Source organism: Rutidosis leptorrhynchoides, chromosome 9 (genome assembly GCF_046630445.1).
Source record: "Rutidosis leptorrhynchoides isolate AG116_Rl617_1_P2 chromosome 9, CSIRO_AGI_Rlap_v1, whole genome shotgun sequence".
In the NCBI taxonomy this organism is placed as follows: domain Eukaryota; kingdom Viridiplantae; phylum Streptophyta; class Magnoliopsida; order Asterales; family Asteraceae; genus Rutidosis; species Rutidosis leptorrhynchoides.
The window spans coordinates 276,905,209-276,923,416 of NC_092341.1; positions in this window are offsets into that span (position 1 = coordinate 276,905,209).

Consider the following 18,208-nt stretch of genomic DNA (forward strand, 5'->3'; position numbering starts at 1 on the left):
GCAAGGTACAACATATAACTATATGGCCAACTTCATTTGAGCCTTCGGGGTCACACACTTATACACCGAGACGTTAAATAAAATATATATGTGATGTATATATATAACTCAAGTAACAAAATAGTAAATCGAAATTAATTCATTTACTATTCATATGAATAGGAAATGAAACAAAATTAATTAATTTACTATTCACATGAAAGCGACATGATAGAAATTATTAATTATAAGTTACATAACATACCCTTAAAGTATTTGAGAAATACGACTTTTTAAAACCAAATCAAACGAAATATGATTTTATTGACTAATGAAAAGCTATTTTTTTTGCACTCCCGTGACATGTGAAACTCAACCACTACAACTCAACTCTATTATTACAAACCTTTTTCTATATATTGATTTGATGATCACAATGATAAAAACATACACATACAACAAAGAGTTGGAGAGAGTTTCATAAGTACGTACATCTTATATCCATCTCAAAACTAGCTTTGAGAGCATAACAAAAAGTAAAAGAAAATGCAAAGTGAAATCGTATAAGGAGTATTACTTTTTAATTGTTTCACGCAATTAATCAAGGTTGATTAATTAGTTATTTGGGTTTGGACTAGCATCCATTGATGGTCGTTTGAAGTGTAGTGTGGACTATCCTAAGAGACGGTCATATTTTTTGATCGTAGGTTTCTCTCCTTCAATCAGTTTCTTCAAGAAAGGTATATCGTTTACTCATTTTGTGAATTACATATTTTGACAATTATTAGTGGTGTAACTGGATCTTTGGGATCGTTAATCATGTGCATGTTTTATTAAATTTAAATATATGAATATTTAATTTTGTAAATGGTTTATAAAATAATAACTGATTATTTTTAATTATCCACTGCGTTAATCTGACTAAAAGTACATACGATTTTCCAACCGTTCCAAGAAAGGTAGGAAAAGAAAATGGATACAAGAATTATGTTACAAAAACAATATTTATTATCAAGGAGTTCAAGAAATGAAGATGACCTCCCATGAGCTTTTCAGATTAAAGTCAATGTGGGGGAAATGCACGTTCTATTATGCATGCAACATATCTCATGGTCGTTCAGGAGGTTTGGTTTCCATTTGGGACCCTGATGTTTTTTTAAAAGAGCGTATTTGTTGTCATGATCGTTACAATATTATTGTTAAAGAAAAATGGGTTCTATGATACGGAGTACTTTATTTTTCATAAATATTTGCGACCCCCATCATCCTTTGGCTAAAGCTGAACTTTGGTGAATAAAACAAGACTTCATTTCAATGTTATTTGAGATGAGTTTGAACGCTATGGTGATGAGTTCTCATTTAATGAAGCCAACTCGTTCAACTATATCATAGGAGAATCTGGTCTTCATGATGTTGCTCTTTGGAACGGAAATGACCCTTCTTCTACTTCATTTTAGAACAGACAATTATGGCCTAATTTCTTTCAAATTGTTTCAATGTGGTTGCTTAAAGATGGTTTTGATTAATATAATCAAAATGTGCTCCTTAATATCATCAAAGGCCAACCAAAACACCTTTCTTTGTCATGCTTAAAGGCATTAAGAAAGGAGTCAAAGAATGGCGTGTTCAATGATATTAACAAGAAATATCAACTAAATGATTCTTTGAAAAATTTGGATTAGAAGATTGATTTAAAATTAGCGAGTGGCGTTGCGAAATGGCAGCTAGTAGTTATTCTCTTGAGCTTGATGATATTCAAAAACTTGAAGAATTAGATATCATCCAAAAATCTAAGATTGAATGAAATGTGGAAGGAGATGAGAATACGAAATTCTATCATGGTATCCTCAAAAAGCAAAGATGTTCTCAAGTTGTTCATGGTATCTTGGCTGATGGTATTGGGATTTCTGATCTGATTAGTGTCGAAGGGAGTTCCATGATTATTTCAAACGTATATTTGAAGCTTCAGATTCAGCTCCCAACTTGCCGAACCTAACTCCTCTGTCCATTTATCTTCTCATGATAATACTATGTTGAAGCGAGCGTTTTGGAGGAAGAAATTCGTGAAGCTATACGGGAATGCGGTAGTAAAAAATCACCTTGACCCGGTGGATTTTCTTTTGCATTTTTTTACGACTTATTGGTCTTATTTTATAGATGATATCATCACTTCTGACGAGGTATTTTTCGACTTTTATAGCACTCTTTTCTAAAATCTCTAATTTAAAATATGCCAAATATTTTATACATACCTCCTTGATTGGTTCATTTTAAAAGATCATCTCAAAAATCTTCGCAAATAGGCTCGAAACGGTCATAGTATTTATCATCAGTCCAGAGCAATTGTTTTTTTTTTTATCTCGGTAGACAGTTCTTGACACCCCGTTAATTATTAGTTAAATAATTTCATGAATTAAGAAGAATCGTAAACAACTTATGATATTAAAAATTGACTTTGAGAAGGCATTTGATAATGTAAGTTAAAATTTCCTTGATCATATGCTTTCTACTCTTGGATTTAGCCACAAATGGAAAGGTTGGATTTCAGCTTGCTTATCTTTTTCTCGAACGTCCATTTTAGTCAATGGAATTCCCATTAACAAGTTTTTTTTACTAAAAAGGGGCTTGCGACAAGGTGATCCCTTTAGCCCCTTCCTGTTTATAATTATCAGGGAAGGACTCCACCTTGTTATAAAAAAATGTGATTAATTCCATCAATTTAACTAGGGTTGTGATTAGTAATCCAAGCCTTAGATTATCACATATATTCTATGCCGATGAAGGGATTATTCTTTCTTATTGGTCTCGAACAAAACTTAACAAAATTATCAGATTGTTTCAAGGATTTTGTTATGTCTCTGGACACAATATAAATCTTGAGAAATCTTGTATTCATGGTATAGTAGTTACTAATAACGATTTGCAAATGGCTAAAGTTGTTGGTTGTCGAATGGGTAGCTCCTCATTTTCATACCTAGTTGGAATTCCAGTTGGTCTAAATATGCACCTTCTTTTGAACTCGAAAGTGCTTATAGACCGTTTCTATGGTAAGCTATCAAAATAGAAGGCGAACCATTTATCCTTTGGTGGGAGATTAGCATTATTAAGTTTGTCCTTGGCGAACCACTTAAAGTCGCCATTGTAATAGAAAATCTTTTTGTAAAACTCAAAAACAAAATATTAATTATGGTATTAATTCTTGTAGATTCCAGTTTAAACTTAACTGACTACGAAGAAAGTGCGAAAGACAGTTGCTCTCCCACAACTTCGGAAACCGAAGAAGTTTTCCTTTATAAAAATGAAATGAATCTAAATCCTAATGAATCTCATCAAGAATTAATTCTTGATCCTTGTAGTCCAAGAAGCCGGATAACTTCATCCGACTTCAAGATTTCATTGCTTTTAGATAAGTTTTACTCAAATGAACCGGGATTCGATCATCTTCACGATCCAAAATGGAGACTCGGACTTAATGAACTCCTTATTATGGAAGATGAAATACGGGAAGAATACCCAACTATTTTCAAATATCCAATCTTGTTTGAATATGTTTCAAAAGAGAAACGATACATCGATAACCCAGATGATCCATTTATTGGAAATCTGTTTAATCCAAACAGAAGGTTAGACGTCTATAGAGAATTCATTAGGCACCTCTATTTTTCAAAACTTCAAATGAATTTATTGAAAGAGCTGTGTAATCGAGTCCGTTCTCTTCACAAACTGTCAAAAGAATGTGGGAAAGATATTTTTGTCAAGTATCGGGACGAAGAAATTGACCTGGAATCTGATTTAGAATCATTTGTTAGTTTTCTACCTCATATCAATGATAAAGAGTTTTCCCAAATTCGTATCAACCGTTATGTTGCAGCAATGATTTTTGAGTGGGAATTTTGGATTAAAAGTAAAAAACCTAACCCTATTTCAAAATATGGAGATCGAAATTACTTCTACTTTGATCCAGCATCATTTCTCATTAAATTTCCTGATTCAACCGAGAAAAGAATAGACAATAATTTCTTTGCAAAAAGAAAGGAAATATATTCTGAACTCGTACAAATTCTCACTACGTCAAAGTTTCCATTTACAACTCCTCAAAGAAAGGTTATCCGAGAAATATCGGAAAATTTAAAATTTACTATCGGGGATCCTCACTCCGAGGAAGATCTTCTATTTCAAGACATAGTGTTAAAACTTCTTTTCGAACTCAATTATCGAGATACTGGACCAAGGGATGGAATTTCAAACACCAAAAAAGTTAGAAGGGTTTTGGTTAAATTAATGGATGACATCGAGGATTTACAAAAGCGTGAGCGCAAAATGCTAAGTGATTTTGAAATATTTTCAGTACACCCTGGATGGTCAAAGAAGCTTTAAACTTATCTTTCTTTTCGCGTCATTTTAGGAACTTAGTTGTGGAACCTGTGTAATCAATTTATGTTTTTAATAAAATAAGAATTTTTCTGTTTTTACTTTGTCCATTTTTCTTTTCCTTTTAAATTTTCTTAAAATTTCAGAGAATAGTAGATAAAATAACCTGATTAAAATCTGAGACGAATTCTATAAATCTTTTATAAAACTCAATGATAAAATCAAAAATATAAAAACACCAAAAAAATTCGCAGGTCGGACCGACGCAAGCACATCACCACACCGCCACCAAGCAATTCTAAAAATCTTTTCCTTTTAAATTTTTCTTTCTTCTCTTCCTTCTCTTTCTTCTTTTTTTTCTTTTTCTTCTTTTCTTCTTTTCTTTCTTCCTCTCCTCCCTTCTCCTTCTCCTTCGGCCGATGCAAGCACATCACCACACCACCACCAAATCTTGACCAATTTAAGCGATTCAAAGCTCAAAACCTATTCTCTCGTTCCTCCTAAACGCATTCCCGCTATCAATTTCGTGTTTAAGGTACACTTTCACGGTTAAAAATCGAAATTTTTACTTAGGGTTTAATTTTTAACTTTTGAAAAAAATTTGTGTTTTATGCTTGATTATGACTTCTTGCATGATTAGTTGGACAATGTGGATATTGTATGCTAGTTTTTAGGTTCGATTGAGGCCTTTATGTTCACTTTTAGCTTACGAATAGTCAATTAGTGTTCTTGACTAGCAATTGGTGAAATTTTGATGTTTTGCTAGCTTATTTAGGATAATTACATCACCTAAAATACTTTGGAACAAGATTTAGAATCGTTTATGATGACAAATACAAGTTAGGAAAAATATACGAAATTAAGTTTTCGGTTCTTCCTAATGTTAAAACGTTTTTTAAAACTTAGGATGACTTGAAAACTAGTTATAATTAAGATGTCATTGACTTAAAAACAAATTTGGAACCTAGTCTTTGATTTTCCTTATTATGTACGTTTTTGCTAAAACTAATATTTTTTGATTAAAATGGTTATAAATCATGACTCGAAGGCATTATAGAAAAAGTTTGATGCTTAAAAATATTTAAGGTAATTAAAAATGATCATTATGATTGTTGTATGCTTAAAAATCATTATATTTTGATATAATTGCTTACTACATACTAACTCGCTATAATTATTACTTTTAAGCATTATCTGTTGCAATCACGGGTATGCTTTGAATTTTGCTTAAAATATGTTTATAGTTTGTTTAGATATTGTTTGCGGTAATTTTGGCTATAATTGTCGATAACATGGATATGGAAAGTGCCATTTCTAAAGATCTCATTTCGAATTTTTTTCGAAAACTATACACTTTTTCGTATCTTCTTATTATACAAAGCCTTCTTATTATTGGAACATAATCTACATTGCTTGATTATTGCAGATGGCACGTAGATACCAACTTCCAGAAGAATACGAATTACCCGATTCTATTCGCGGGCATGACAACACCACGTTATATGAGCCGCTCATGCGGAATTGGATGAATCGAAGAAAATGGCACAACAAATATATCAACTGGACAATAATGGAGCAATGTGGTTGGGCTGAAGAGTTTAGGAATTTGTTATATTTACAGGCAAACGGTAAAGAACATAAGGCTTGTTTAAAATTGTTTGAAATAAACGAGTATGTGTACATGGAGCCATACGCAGAGTTTATGGCCACATGGGAGTTTGAATCAGATATCGACCCTGACGAGTATAACACTCGTAATTGCATACATTTTTGACATCAGAACATCACCACCACCTCACTCTTACATGGTTCGCTCTTTATCAGGGGGTTATACAAGAGTACAGCGTCCAATATTCAAACAAGGGTACACTTATCTGAATACGGCACTCGATCACCAAGCTTTCTGGCAAACATACACAAGAGATCCAGCAGCTTGGAGGTCCGGTGAAAAGGCCTCTCGATTCAACAACCCGGTTCACCGCATTCTGCATCACCTTCTGGCAAAGATGATTCACCCGAAGACTCAACACAGTGGGAATGTCACGATGTCTGATATGCAGCTTATGCACTCCATGTTCCAAAATCCGAAGCAGGTTGCATACCTTTATTGTTGAGAAAACCTCATTGGCTACGGTTGATCCACTTCTAGGAGCTGTTGTCACTAAGTTGCTTAAGCGGATGCATATTTTGGGGGATACCGCAACTTTGGGTTATAGGATTGAGTCCGAGTCAGAGGAGATTGGTTTTAAGTTGCTGAACAACTGGCAGTTGATTCGGATACAGGATAGTCGATTGATAGTCCTAGCTAATCCATAGGTTGAGGGTTCAATCGACTGAACTGTACCCAATGTAGAGATCAGAGATGATATATTCAGGCCAGATCTCAGGACTAGAGGTGGTAGGAGGCGAGCTCGGGGTTCTCAAGAACCAAAGGATGATGATGATCCCACATTACATGGTGAGCCCACTGATGAAGGTGCACAGAGACACTCACATGTGCACCATGAGGTACCGCCATATTACTCCATAACCTTAATCACACACATCATGCGGGTGAGCACTTCAACATTCCACCATATCCTTGGCCACATCCTTTAATTGTTGCTCATAGAGACCCGAGAGACGCTATCACGAGTTATCAGCGTCCTCCATTTCCTCTCGGTCCTCCACAATATCACTACTCCCAGCATACAATTGTTACTTCTCCACCGCCAACATCATTTCCAGAGCAGAGCACATGGCTTGACGGATTGGTCACTAGCATTTTTGGATCATCCATCATCAGTATGCATAAAGATACATCTACCAGTGCTCAGATGTCAGCATGGGATCAGGCGGTTAGTCGGGGTATGACCGAGGGTGTAACCCAGGGAATTGAAGATTTGGATATGTCACGTGCATGGGGAAGAGATTTAGAAGAAGAAACGACTTAGCATACGTGGCCGATGATACACACCATTACCTTATCTCTCATTGGATTGATAGCACGATCATATGAGTTACGCATCGCAGTGTCCTTTGGCACCAACACTGTAGAATGGGCACAAAGGTTTGCCACCGATGAGGAGATGCTAAATGAGGGTCAGTCAGATTTAAGGATGCCACGATAGCCCCGCACCAGCGTATCGTACTCTAACCCTTCTCATATTCCAGATCATCAGTGATTTTACCCTCTCACCCCTTTATCACTTTCACTATGACTATCTTTTGATACATTATTCGTACAATTTACATTTTCATCACTGTACGTCCATTTTGTACATAACTATTGATAATGCTAAAAATGAACATATATTTCATAGCATTATTCCTCAAGAAAGACAAGCTTTTAGTTGCAATTGTTCTATTTACAAGTGATATTCGTTTAAATAATAAAAGGTGAAGACAAAAGATAGATTCGACGAATTGAAGACGCAAACGACCAAAAAGCTCAAAAGTACAAAATACAATCAAAGAGGTTCCAATTATTGATAAGAAACGTCTCAGAATTACAAGAGTACAAGATTCAAAACGCAAAGTACAAGATATTAAATTGTACGCAAGGACGTTCGAAAATCCGGAACCGGGACATGTGTCAACTCTCAACGCTCGACGCAACGGACTAAAAATTACAAGTCAACTATGCACATAAATATAATATAATATTTAAATAATTCTTATAATTATTTATATATTATATAATATATTATAAACCGTCGGCAAATTAAAAGACAAACTTGTGTGAGCTGGTTTTACAAACTCCGCGAGTTGCGGAGTTTGTAGTGAAAAAATTACGCGAGTCGCGGAGCCCCAATTTCTGAAACTGCCTATAAAACCCAACGAATTCTGATCGTTTTTAATATCCAAAAATCAATCTCTCTCTATATATGTATACGTAAATATTTATATTTATATTTTAATTTTAATTTTAATTTTAATTTCTAATAATAAGGGTATGTTAGCGAATATTGTAAGGGTGTAAGTCGAAATTCTGTCCGTGTAATGCTACGCTATTTTTAATCATTGTAAGTTATGTTTATATTATTTTCATTAATGTCTCGTAGCTAAGTTATTATTATGCTTATTTAATACCGAAGTAATCATGATGTTGGGCTAAAAATATTAAAATTGGGTAATTGAGCTTTGTACCATAATTGGGGTTTGGATAAAAGAACGACACTTGTGGAAATTAGACTATGGGCTATTAATGGGTTTTATATTAACTAAACAATACCTTGTTAATTTAATATACAAACTTATAATTTAACGTATTTATATATAACCACATACGCTTGACTGGGTACGGTGGGCGGGATATCTATAAATACCAATAATTATTCATTTTACCGGACACGGAACTGGATTAATAGTTAATAGACTTGTTGAAACAGGGGTGAATTACATTCAAGGGTAATTGGTGTAATTGTTAACAAAGTAGTAAAACCTTGGTCTACACGCAGTCGATAACCTGGTGTATTCATTAAACGAAGTATTAAAACCTTGTTACAATTCGAATCCCTAATTAGTTGGAATATTTGACTTCGGGAATAAGAATAATTTGACGAAGGCTTTCGCTCTTTATATTTATGACTGATGGACTATTATGGACAAATCCGTATGGACATATTAAATAATCCAGGACAAAGAACAATTAACCCATGAGAATAAACTAAAATCAACACGTCAAACATCATGATTACGGAAGTTTAAATAAGCATAATTCTTTTATTTCATATTTAATTTCCTTTATTTTATATTTAATTGCACTTCTAATTATCGCACTTTTATTTATTGTTATTGTATTGAATTGCACTTTTAATTATCGCATTTTTTATTATCGCAAGTTTATTTTATCGCACTTTTATTTATTGCAATTTCATTATCGTTATTTATTTTACGCTTTAAATTAAGTCTTTTATTTATTTAATATTTTACATTAGGTTTTAACTGCGACTAAAGTTTTAAAAATCGACAAACCGGTCATTAAACGGTAAAAACCCCCTTTATAATAATAATATTACTTATATATATATTTGTATTTTTATAAAATAAAACTAATATAGCGTTAAGCTTTGTCTAAAAGATTCCCTGTGGAACGAACCGGACTTACTAAAAACTACACTACTGTACGTTTAGGTACACTGCCTATAAGTGTTGTAGCAAGGTTTAAGTATATCCATTCTATAAATAAATAAATATCTTGTGTAAAATCGTATCATATTTAATAGTATTTCCTAGTAAAATTTAATAGTATTTTATACCCCTTAGCTTTAACATCAAGTATTTTTGGCGCCGCCGCCGGGGAACTTAAAATCTAGCTTAAACGCCGGAAGCGCAACGCTAATATATAAGAAAAAAAAGATTTTTATTTTTAGTTTACTTTTATATAAATACGTTTTTGTAAAAATACGTTTTAAATATTCGAAAACATAAAAAGAAAAATATAAATATAAATATTTTTAAGAGTTTGTTAAATATTTAAGTTTTATAAAGTTTCTTTATTTTTATTTTATAAAAATATAAGTTTTATTTAAATATTTTGTGTTTATTTAAAACATAAAAAAAAAACCGAAAAAAATATATATATAAATCTATTTTTTAGATTTTTATAAAATTATAAAGTATTTCTATTTTTATTTTAGTTTTTAAAACATAAGTTTTTATTTCATTTATATAAATATTTTATTTAATTATTAAAATAGAAAATGTAAAACACAAAAAAAATATATATATAATAAAAAAAACATGTCGAACGATTTTGGCCTGCACCTAAACTAAAAATTCAAACCCCACGACTCGCTTAGTTTATTGCCTGGTGTACCGCAAGTCGCGGAGCCGTCTGACACGGGCCACACAGAAACCCTAACAGCATTAATTACGGGATAATTATTATTATTATTAATTTTAAACCCTAATTAGGGTATTATTATAATATTTAGTTTTAATTAGTTTATTTTGTTTTATTTAGTTTTATTTAGTTTAATTAATTTATAAAATTAATACTTTTATTAAATAAATAATATAAAAATAATATTTTTATAAAAAATTGTACTTTTTACAACTTTTAGTATATTTTTTTTATTTTGTCCCTTTTTATTCGTTTTAGCATAATTTTTTGTATTTTTCGCCCATATTTAGTTTTAAGCCATAGTTTTTGCCATAGTTATTTTTACTTCTAGATTTTTAGGCTTTGCCGTAAAATCCCTTAAGTGCTTTTTCTTTAGACTAAGATTTAGGTGCTTTAGAATTTTGCGACGCCTTTTTAAGTTTTAGTACCTTTTTAAGTTATTGCCATTTGGGATATAGTTTTACTTGTAAGCTTTAATATTTTTAGACGCAACTTTTAATTTTTAGTTTTTAGTTCCTTTTTAAGTTTCAACGCGCTACTTTCTTATTTTTATTTTTCGACGCCTTTTACCTATGTATCAATTATCACTCCAATTAGTAATCTCAATTTGCAATTTTAATTTTAAGTTAGTGATAGTAATAAGGTTGGGTTAGTCGAGTGTTTTAAAGTTTTATAGTCATTTTTTTTTCTTTCTTATTTTTCGACGCCTTTTATTTTTCAACCCTTTTCTTTTTCGCCCTTTTTCGACGCGCTCTTTTTCTTTCTTATTTCTCGCCATTCTAGTTTTAGGACATAGATTTTTATTCTACTTCTTATCTAAATTTCTTTAAATTACGAAAATTTATTTTAAGTGGTTAAATTGATAGACATCAAAATTTTCTGGTTCGTAGTAATAGTTGGATTTGTACGTGAACCGGGTTTTTGGAGCCAAAGAGTACTCAATTATATTGAGACCAAACGAATCCTGCCCCTCTGCTGCATCTTTTGGCTATTCGAAACGTGGGCAAAATCAGAAAAGTCTATTAATTGGATAACTTATATAATTTTTCTTTCCTTTTAAAAACTAATAGGATATTCAGTGAATGCACTGAGCAAGACGTTCACCACCTTTTGTACGTTCACCACCTGTAACTAGATCAAGACATTTAGCAAATATTACTGCCATTGATTTTCCTTTAGAATCGTCATCCAGTCGACCAAGTACTCCAATTCAAATTTCCGATAATCCATTTTTTGAACCCGACCTCACAATTGAGAATCCGGAGAATATTCAGGGACGATTCATAGATCCTGAACCATTAATTTTTCCTCCGGAACCACCAATCATTCAAATAGAGATTGTTGAGGAACGAACCATTAAATCAGAATCCTCTAGTGATTCAGATTCAAAAAATTCAATTATGGAGAATCTGAAACCTTTAAGTACGGAAGACCGAATGAGAGCTAAACGCACTGGCCAAGGTCACGCAATTACTCATCCAGACATTAATGCGCCAGATTATGAAATCAAAGGACAAATTCTACATATGGTGACTAATCAATTCCAATTTAGTGGTGCGCCGAAGGAAGATCCAAATGAACATCTTCGTACCTTTAATAGGATCTGCACTCTATTTAAAATCCGAGAAGTTGAGGATGAACAGATATATCTCATGTTATTTCCCTGGACTTTAAAGGGAGAAGCCAAAGATTGGTTGGAATCGTTACCTGAAGGGGCGATTGACACATGGGACGTTTTAGTTGAAAAATTTCTTAAACAATTCTTTCCTGCATCTAAAGCCGTAAGACTTCAAGGAGAAATTGTTACGTTCACACAGAAACCAAATGAAACTCTATATGAGGCGTGGACTAGATTTGGAAAGTTATTAAGAGGATGTCCGCAACATGGTTTACACACTTGTCAAATAGTACAAATATTCTACCAAGGATGCGACATCACTACAAGGAAAGACATCGATATAGCAGCTGGTGGTTCTATTATGAAGAAAACCGAAACTGATGCTTACAAAATTATTGATAACACTGCTTCCCACTCACATGAGTGGCACCAAGAAAAAGATATCGTTAGATCATCTAAAGCAGCTAGAGCCGATTCTAGCCATGACTTGTATTCCATTTCCGCAAAGATAGATGCTATCGAGAGACGAATGGAAAAGATGACTAAGGATATTCACTCAATACGAATTAGTTGTGAGCAGTGTGGAGGACCACATTTGACAAAAGATTGTCTCAGTATTGAACTAACAATGGAACAAAGAGAGAATATTTCATACATAAACCAAAGGCCTGGAAATAATTATCAGAATAATTATCAACCGCCAAGACCAATTTACAATCAAAACCAGAATTATAACCGAAATGTTCCATACAACAACCAACAAGATCCTAGCAATCAACAAGTATCCAACAATACTTACAATCAGCAAAGACCTAATTTTCAAAACAAACCACCACAACCCGATGATAAAAAGCCAAATTTAGAAGATATGATGACGAAGCTAGTTGAAACTCAAACGCAGTTTTTCACATCTCAGAAACAAACTAATGAACAAAATGCTCAAGCATTTAGAAATCAACAAGCCTCTATTCAAAATTTGGAACAAGAAGTAAGTAACCTAGCAAGGTTAATAGGTGAAAGAAAACTGGAAAGTCTACCTAGTGATACAAATGCTAACCCCCGGAATGAAACAGCTAAAGCCATTACCACAAGAAGTGGTACAACACTTAAACCACCTGAAATACCTGAAATTTCTGATGAAGCTATTCCTACTCCACAAGAACCACAACCTGAATAAGATAAGGAAACAGAACCGGTAGTTGAAAAGGTTAATGAAGATAACACAGTTAAGGCTAAACCTTATATTAAACCATACCAACCACCACTTCCTTACCCGAGTAAAATAAAAAAAGAGAAACTTGAAGCCGAGCAATCCAAATTCTTGGATATGTTTAAATAGATAAATGTAAATCTTCCTTTCATTGATGTGATTTCAGGAATGCCTAGATATGCTAAATTTCTGAAAGATCTAATCTCGAATAGAAAGAAAATGGAAGAACTCTCGGCCGTTACTATGAATGCTAATTGTTCAGCAGTGCTGTTGAATAAGATACCAGAAAAATTATCAGATCCAGGAAGTTTCACAATTCCATGTTTTTTGGGTAGTCTTAGTTCAATAGAAGCATTGGCAGACTTAGGTGCTAGTATAAATTTAATGCCGTATTCACTATACGCTAAACTAGACCTTGGAGAATTGAAACCAACAAGAATAAGCATACAACTAACCGATCGATCAATAAAATATCCTAGAGGGATAATGGAAAACATGCTAGTTAAAGTTGGTACTTTAGTATTTCCAGTAGATTTTGTTGTTCTACACATGGAAGAAGATTCTAAAGTTCCTCTCATATTAGGAAGACCATTCTTAAACACGGCTAAAGCAATGATAGACGTGTTTGGTAAGAAACTGACCCTAAGTATAGAGGACGAGAGTGTTACCTTTTCAGTTGATAAAGCAATGCAACAACCGCAATCTGCAGATGATACATGTTATTATATTCAAACTATAGATTCACATGCAGAATTGTTAGAAGAATTTCCAGAATTACAAGGAACAGGAGAATGTTCTTTAGGAGAAGGAACTGAACCAATTAATGAAGCTGAAATGTTAGCTACACTAATGGCTAATGGATATGAACCAACAACAGAAGAAATTCAAATGCTAAAAGAAGAAGACAGATATCGATACAAATCATCGATAGAAGAACCTCCGACATTAGAGTTAAAGCCACTTCCAAACCATTTGGAATACGCTTATTTACATGGTGAATCTGAATTACCTGTAATAATATCGTCTTCTCTTACTGAAAATGAGAAATCACAACTCATTTCTGTGTTGAAAGCTCATAAACCAGCCATTTCATGGAAGATTCATGATATTAAAGGAATAAGTCCTTCGTATTGCACACATAAAATCCTTATGGAAGAAGGTCATAAAACGTATGTACAACGCCAACGAAGACTAAATCCTAATATGCAAGATGTAGTTAAGAAAGAAATTATTAAACTGCTAGATGCAGGTTTAATTTATCCAATTTCTGATAGTCCATGGGTAAGCCCAGTTCAATGCGTGCCTAAGAAGGGTGGCATGACTGTTATTACAAATGAGAAAAATGAGCTTATTCCTACTAGGACTGTAACATGATGGCGTGTGTGTATTGATTATAGAAAATTAAATGACGCCACCAGAAAAGATCACTTTCCCTTACTTTTCATTGATCAAATGTTGGAAAGATTAGCCGAAAATAGTTACTATTGTTTTCTTGATGGATTTTCCGGATATTTTCAATTTCCAATAGCACCCGAAGACCAAGAGAAAACCACATTCACGTGCCTTTATGGTACTTTTGCTTACAAATGCATGCCATTTGGACTTTGCAACGCCCCTGCAACCTTTCAAAGGTGCATGATGGCGATTTTTCACGACATGATAGAAGAATGCATGGAAGTTTTCATGGATGACTTTTCAGTCTTCGGTGATACATTTGAATCATGTTTAGTTAATCTTGAACGAATGCTTATTAGATGCGAACAATCAAATCTAGTACTTAATTGGGAGAAATGCCATTTCATGGTTAAAGAAGGCATCGTTCTTGGACATAAAATTTCAAAGGAAGGAATTGAAGTGGATAGAGCTAAAGTAGATGTAATTGCTAAACTTCTACATCCCACCAATGTTAGAGGAGTTAGGAGTTTTCTAGGGCATGCCGGTTTTTACCGACGTTTCATAAAAGATTTTTCTAAAATTGCCACTCCTATGAATAAACTCCTAGAAAAGGATGCTCCATTCATCTTTTCAGATGAATGTATCAAATCTTTTAATATTCTTAAAGAGAAACTCACTAATGCGCCGATCATGATAACACCAAATTGGAATCTACCGTTTGAACTAATGTGCGATGCAAGTGATTTTGTAATGGGAGCCGTTTTAGGTCAAAGGATTGAAAAACGATTTCAACCTATATATTATGCTAGTAAGACGTTACAAGGAGCACAAACAAACTATACAACTACTGAAAAAGAACTCCTTGCTATTGTCTTTGCTTTTGACAAATTTCGATCATATCTCGTTCAAGCAAAAACGGTGGTCTATACCGACCATTCTGCTCTTAGATACCTATTTTCGAAACAAGATGCCAAACCAAGATTAATCCGTTGGATCTTACTCTTACAAGAGTTCGATATTAAAATCCGAGATAAAAGAGGAGCAGAAAATCTCGCCGCTGATCATCTTTCTCGTCTTGAAAATCCCGAATTAGAAGTTCTAAATGAATCGGCCATACAAGACAACTTTCCTGATGAATATCTATTGAAGATAGATTATAATGAAATTCCATGGTTTGCAGACTATGCAAACTACTTAGTATGTGGATTCCTTGAAAAAGGGTTGTCATACCAAAAACGAAAGAAATTCTTTAGTGATATAAAACACTATTTCTGGGAAGATCCACATCTGTTTAAAAGTTGTCCAGATGGAATAATACGCCGATGTGTATTCGGAGATGAAGCTAGTAAAATCTTAAACCATTCAGGACCAACAGGAGGGCATTATGGGCCTCAACTAACAGCAAGAAAAGTTTATGATGCTGGATTCTATTGGCTTACAATTTACAAAGACGCACACCTTCTTTGCAAATCCTGTGATGCTTGTCAAAGGGCCGGAAAAATACGTCAACGTGATGAAATGCCACAAAATGTCATTCAAGTATGTGAAGTATTTGACATTTGGGGTATTGACTTTATGGGTCCATTTCCAAAATCTCATAATAATCTCTACATTCTCGTTGCCATTGATTATGTATCTAAATGGGCGGAAGCACAAGCTCTCCCAACTAACGATGCGCGAGTTATAGTCAATTTTTTAAAACGTCTTTTTGCAAGGTTTGGAACACCAAAAGCTTTAATAAGTGATCGGGGAACTCATTTCTGTAATAATCAACTTGAGAAAGCTCTTAAAAGATATGGAGTAACTCATAAAATCTCCACTACATATCATCCACAAACAAGTGGACAAGTTGAAAATACCAACCGAGCTTTAAAACGTATTTTAGAAAAAACTGTAGGATTAAATCCGAAGGAATGGTCCATTAAATTAGAGGATGCACTCTGGGCTTTTAGAACAGCCTACAAAACTCCAATTGGAACCACACCTTTTAGACTCGTTTACGAAAAAGCATGTCATCTTCCAGTAGAAATTGAACACAAAGCATTTTGGGCTTTGAAAACATGTAATCTTGATTTACATGAAGCCGGACGTCTACGGTTAAATCAATTAAACGAATTAGAAGAATTAAGACATGAAGCATACAAAAATTCGTTAATCTATAAAGAAAGAACAAAGAAATGACATGATAAAAGAATCAGAAGTTCAAAAGAATTTAAAGAATGAGACAGAGTTCTTCTTTTCAATTCACGATTCAAGCTATTTCCTGGAAAATTGAAATCAAGATGGTCTGGACCATTCATAGTCAAAAGAGTTTTCCCATACGGAACGATAGAATTAATAAATTCAAATGGGATTGAATTTAAGGTTAATGGTCACAGAGTTAAACATTACATACATGGTCCGATGGAAGTTGACAACGAAGTTAATCACAATTTCGATACCACAGCTAACTAAGTGTGGGGAGAATCAAGTCTTTAAAGGATAATATGTATTTCTGTTAGAGTTAGATTTTTTGTTTTCGTGTAGTTCTCGAAAATGGAATCCGAATGGTCTTTCCCTAGCAGACCCTAAAGAACTAGTCTTCTCCCCCCATTCTGAATTTTTATTTTTTTTAGGTTTTTACGAAATGAAGACTTGCTGTGAACTAAACCATGGTCTAATGATACACGCTTTGATTACTAAACGTAATAATGACACACTTCCGAGTAAAATAGTATCATTAATCAGAGGTAAATTGGACGGAGTAAGAAAAGAATCCAGATGCGAAGATAATAAGTTACAATTTGGTAAAGGAAAATCAAAATCCGCAGCAAAAAGAAGAGCACGACACCTTGAAAAATGTCACAAATGCGGAAAATGGTCACACGAAGGTAAATGTTCAAATAATCAAACCTATTCAAATACCGAATTTGTTACTTTATGCAGAGACGGACCGTTCATATGTTTAGAAGAAAAAACATTAAATGCTCGAGGTTACGCCTATGTAGCCATGGAAAATCAATTAGTCCGACTATCTTATGAGTGGGCTAGAGCATATCACTAAGAAATATATTTCACAGGTAAGTCTGTACAGTTTTTATTTTTATTTTTATTTTTTATTTTTAACCTTTTGATAATAAACGCTAATTTGTTCGCTATAAAGTATTAAATTAGTATTCGATGAAATTAGGTCTTGCGACCGAAATTATTGATATCATACAAAAATCTATTACATCACTGCGAAATTTACCGTTTATTCTTAATGTATAAATATCTTTAATCAATCAACCAAAAATATTTCAAAAATTCGTCATGAGTTAAATTAGGTCATGGAACCGAAATTACTTTACCGAAAAGAGGGGCGTATATTTTTGATAATATTTGATTGTTTAAAGTGGGATAAAAGCCAAACAGATTTTTAATTTTATTTTTACCATATTTTTAAAATTAATATATAAATATTAAATTAATATTGTAAACTTTTTTTTTAAATTGTAAATATTTGAAAAAATTAATCTTGTATGTATAAAAACAAAAATATAATATAAGTTTGGTGTGAATTTATAATATGAATTTTTAATTAAGTTTGGTGTGAATTTTTAATTTTATGAATTTTTAATTTAAGTTTGGTGTGATTATAAAAACAAAAATTTACTTTATTTCGCTAAGTTAAAAATATGATTTTTAAAATTCGTCGTGAGTTGAAGACTAGGTCGTTGAACCGAAATTGCTTTACCCGAGGGAGGGACGAGAACTTTTATTATCATTATTTTTAATCTTATTGAATTAAAGTATGCCAAAAACATTAAAAAACCCAAAAATCTTTGCT